This window comes from Aegilops tauschii, chromosome 1 (assembly GCF_002575655.3).
Source record: "Aegilops tauschii subsp. strangulata cultivar AL8/78 chromosome 1, Aet v6.0, whole genome shotgun sequence".
Lineage (NCBI taxonomy): Eukaryota > Viridiplantae > Streptophyta > Magnoliopsida > Poales > Poaceae > Aegilops > Aegilops tauschii.
This window is the reverse complement of record NC_053035.3, coordinates 133299811-133305043: the sequence shown is the minus strand read 5'-3', so window position 1 is coordinate 133305043 and position 5233 is coordinate 133299811.

The window sequence follows — 5233 nt, the reverse complement described above, 5'->3', positions numbered from 1 at the left end:
CCATCTCCACCCGTCCATCTGGGCCGCGCCCCTCCTCCGCCGGCGGCACGATGACCGTTTCCATCGGCTCCATGCCCGCCGACATCTCTGGCCATGCTGGTTCCCTGGTGGTCCTTCCCCTCTCTTCTGCGGCCCTGGCCCTGGCCTGGGCCGAGGCCGCCTCCAGCTCCTCCTCGGCCTTGTTCCAGGCCCGCCAGGCGCAGCGCTCTGCATCCTCCGGGTCCAGGCCAAGGTCCTCCTCGCCCGAGCCCTCTGCCAGATCGATGGCGCTGCTCCGGGCCCTCCGGTATGAGAAGCCGCCCCCGGACGCGGCATCCGTCGCTGCCAACGCCAACTCAAGCGGCGTCCTGGATCACACCAAGGAAAGCATAAGAAAAGAACGACTCGGCAACATGCCGAAGTCAGCAAGGGAACATACCCGATGGCCTTTAGGACGGCCTGTCTCAATGGCACCGATGGTATGGCGTGATGCCTCTTCTTGGCGGCAGGCCTGCCGCCCGCGGCTGGGCCCTCCGCCGCGCGCTTCGTGGATGGCTTCGGCACCATGTCCTCCTTCTCGTGCGGCCGACTTGCCGCGGCTGGCACGCAGGACGAACTGACATCGGTCGTCCTTTTCGGCCGCCTTCGGGGGTCGATGCTGCCGTCCCCTCCGATCGGCGGCGCTGCACTAACCGCGTGTGTCAGGATCTCCACGTCATCGTCTGACCAATCTCGCAAGAGATCCGGACGTGGAGACATACCCACGCGGCACGGATCACCGGCTTCGGCATCGGCCGTCTCCGGGTTCTCGGCGAAGGACTCCGCCCCCTCCGAGCAAGCCTGCTCAACGGCCTGTACCTGCATCCTCGCCCGATCATGCGTTTGCCAGATTGCGTTCAGCGGGACCTCCCGCGTTGCATCAAGACAAAGGAGAAGCTAGGACATTGCAAAAAATGAACACCAAGGACCCACCACGGGCGGCGGGTGCTCGACGCTATAGGGCGCATTGCCGAAGCACCAGTCAAGGTTGGAGATGGCATTCACCCGGTCAGCCACCTGCTCCAGTGGCATCCTGTCGGACTGAAGGGACTATGCCCTAGAGGCAATAATAAAGTTGTTATTTATATTTCCTTATATCATGATAAATGTTTATTATTCATGCTAGAATTGTATTAAACGGAAACTTGATACATGTGTGGATACATAGACAAGACACCGTGTCCCTAGTAAGCCTCTACTAGACTAGCTCATTAATCAAAGATGGTTAAGTTTCCTAACCATAGGCATGTGTTGTCATTTGATGAACGGGATCACATCATTAGGAGAATGATGTGATGGAAAAGACCCATCCGTTAGATTAGCATAATGACCGTTAAGTTTTATTGCTATTGCTTTCTTCATGTCAAATACATATTCCTTCGACTATGAGATTATGCAACTCCCGGATATCGGAGGAATACCTTGTGTTCTATCAAACATCACAACGTAACTGGGTGATTATAAAGATGCTCTACAGGTATCTCCGAAGGTGTTTGTTGGGTTGGCATAGATCGAGATTAGGATTTGTCACTCCGAGTATCGGAGAGGTATCTCTGGGCCCTCTCGGTAATGCACATCACTATAAGCCTTGCAAGCAATGTGACTAATGAGTTAGTTGCGGGATGGTGCATTACGGAACGAGTAAAGAGACTTACCGGTAACGAGATTGAACTAGGTATAAGGATACCGACGATCGAATCTCGGGCAAGTAACATACCGATGACAAAGGGAATGTCGTATGTTATTGTGCGGTTTGACCGATAAAGATCTTCGTAGAATATGTAGGAGCCAATATGAGCATCAGGTTCCGCTATTGGTTATTGACCTGAGATGTGTCTCGGTCATGTCTACATAGTTCTTGAACCCGTAGGGTCCGCACACTTAACGTTCGATGACGATTTGTATTATGAGTTATGTATTTTGGTGACCGAAGTTTGTTTGGGGATTTATCGGAGTACCGGGAGGCTATCGGAACCCCCTGGGAAAGTTAATGGGCATATTGGGACACAGTGGAGGAGAGGAGGCAGGCCACGGGAGGTGGCGTGCACCCTCCCTTGCCCAATCCGAATTGGACAAGGGGAGGGGGCGCGGCACCCCTCTTTCCTTCTCCCTCTCCCTCCTTTTCCCTTTCCCCTCTCTGTTGGAAGGAAAGGGGGGCCGAATCCTACTAGGAACGGAGTCCTAATAGGACTCCCCCCTCTTGGCGCGCCCCCCTTGACCCAACCTCCTCCTCCCCCTCCTTTATATACGTGGGCAAGGGGGCACCCCAAAGACACAATACTTGTTTCTTAGCCATGTGCGGTGCCCCCCTCCACAGTTTACTCCTCCGGTCATAGCGTCATAGTGCTTAGGCGAAGCCCTGCGCAGATCACATCACCAACACCGTCACCACACCGTCGTGCTGACAGAACTCTTCCTCGACCCTCTACTGGATCAAGAGCTCGAGGGACATCATCGAGCTGAACGTGTGCTGAACACGGAGGTTCCGTACGTTCGGTACTTGGATCAGTTGGATCGTGAAGACGTTCGACTACATTAACCGCGTTAACATAACGCTTCCGCTTTCGGTCTACGAGGGTACATGGACACACTCTCCCTGTCTCGTTGCTATGCATCTCCTAGATAGATCTTGCATGATCATAGGATTTTTTTTGAAATTGCATGCTACGTTCCCCAACTGGGGCATCTGAGCCAGGTCTATGCGTAGGTGATACGCATAAGTAGAACACAAAGAGTTGTGGGCGATAATAGTCATACTGCTTACCACCAACGTCTTACTTTGATTCGGCGATATTGTTGGATGAAGCGGCCCAGATCGACATTACATGACCGCATTCATGAGACTGGTTCTACCGACCTGCTTTGCACACAGGTGGCTAGCGGGTGTCTGTTTCTCCAACTTTAGTTGAATCCAGTTTGACTACGGCCGGTCCTTGTTGAAGGTTAAAATAGCACACTTGACGAAAAATCATTGTGGTTTTGATGCGTAGGTAAGAACGGTTCTTGCTAGAAGCCTGTAGCAGCCACGTAAAACTTGCAACAATAAAGTAGAGGACATCTAACTTGTTTTTGCAGGGCATGTTGTGATATGATATGGTCAAGACGTGATGAGATATAAATTGTTGTATGACATGATCATGTTTTGTAAAAGTTATCAACAACTAGCAGGAGCCTTATGGTTGTCACTTTATTGTATGAAATGCAATCGCCATGTAATTGCTTTACTTTATCACTAAGCGGTAGCGATAGTCGTGGAAGCAATAGTTGGTGAGACGACAACGACGCTACGATGGAGATCAAGGTGTCAAGCCGGTGACGATGGAGATCATGACGGTGTTTTGGACATGGAGATCAAAGGCACAAGATGATGATGGCCATATCATGTCACATATTTTTGATTGCATGTGATGTTTATCCTTTATGCATCTTATTTTGCTTAGTAGGGCGGTAGCATTATAAGATGATCCCTCACTAAATTTCAAGGTATAAGTGTTCTCCCTGAGTATGCACTGTTGCTACAGTTCGTCGTGCCGAGACACCACGTGATGTTCGGGTGTGATAAGCTCTACGTTCTTATACGACGGGTGCAAGCCAGTTTTGCACGTGCAGAATACTCAGGTTAAACTTGACGAGCCTAGCATATGCAGATATTGCCTCGGAACACTGAGACCGAAAGGTCAAACATGAATCATATAGTAGATATGATCAACATAGTGATGGTCACCATTGAAAACTACTCCATCTCACGTGATGATCAGACATGGTTTAGTTGATATGGATCACGTGATCATTTAGATGACTAGAGGGATGTCTATTTAAGTGTTAGTTCTTAAGTAATATGATTAATTGAACTTCAAGTGTTGACGGTTAACAAGACCACTAGTTTCAAGAAAAAGGGCAAGGGAAAGAAAGGGAACTTCAAGAATGACAAGCAAGTTGTCACTCCCGTGAAGAAGCCCAAAGATAGACCCAAGCCTGAAACTGAGTGCTTCTACTACAAAGGAAATGGTCACTGGAAGCGGAACTACCCCAAATACTTGGTGGATAAGAAGGATGGCAAAGTGAACAAAGGTATATTTGATATACATGTTATTGATGTGTACTTTACTAGTGTTCATAGTAGCCCCTCGGTATTTGATACCGGTTCAGTTGCAAAGATTTGTAACTCGAAAGAGGAGTTGCAAAATGAACAGATACTATTTGAGGGCGAGGTGACGATGTGTGTTGGAAGTGATTCCAAGGTTGATAAGATCACCATCGCACACCCCCTTTACCTTCGGGATTAGTGTTGAACCTAAAATAAATGGTGTTTGGTGTTTGCGTTGAGCATGAATATGATTGGATCATGTTTATTGCAATACGGTTATTCATTTAAGTCAAAGAATAATTGTTATTCTGTTTACATGAATAAAACCTTCTGTGGTCATACACCCAAGGTGAATGGTTTATTGAATCTCGATCGTAGTGATACACATATTCGTAATATGGATGCCAAAAGATGCAAAGTTGATAATGATAGTGCAACATACTAGTGGCACTGCTGTTTAGGTCATATTGGTGCAAAGCGCATGAAGAAACTCCATGCGGATGGACTTTTGGAATCACTTGATTATGAATCATTTGATGCTTGCGAACCATGCCTCATGAGCAAGATGACTAAGACTCCGTTCTCCAGAACAATGTAGCAAGTCACTGACTTATTGAAAATAAAACATACGGATGTATGCGGTCCGATGAGTGTTGAGGCTCGCGGTGGGTATCGTTATTTTCTGACCTTCATAGATGATTTCAGCAGATATGGGTATATCTACTTAATGAAACATAAGTCTGAAACATTTGAAAAGTTCAAAGAATTTTAGAGTGAAGTGGAGAATCATTGTAATAAGAAAATAAAGTTTCTATGATCTGATCGCTGAGACAAATATTTGAGTTACGAGTTTGGCCTTCATTTAAAACAATGTGGAATAGTTTCACAACTCACGCCACTTGGAACACCACAGCGTAATGGTGTGTCCGAACGTCGTAACCGCACTTTATTAGATATGTTGCGATCTATGATGTCTCTTACCGATTTACCACTATCGTTTTGGGGTTATGCATTAGAGACAGCTGCATTCACATTAAATAGGGCACCGTCTAAATCCGTTGAGACGGCACCATATGAACTGTGGTTTAGCAAGAAACATAAGCTGTCGTTTCTTAAAGTTTGGGGCTG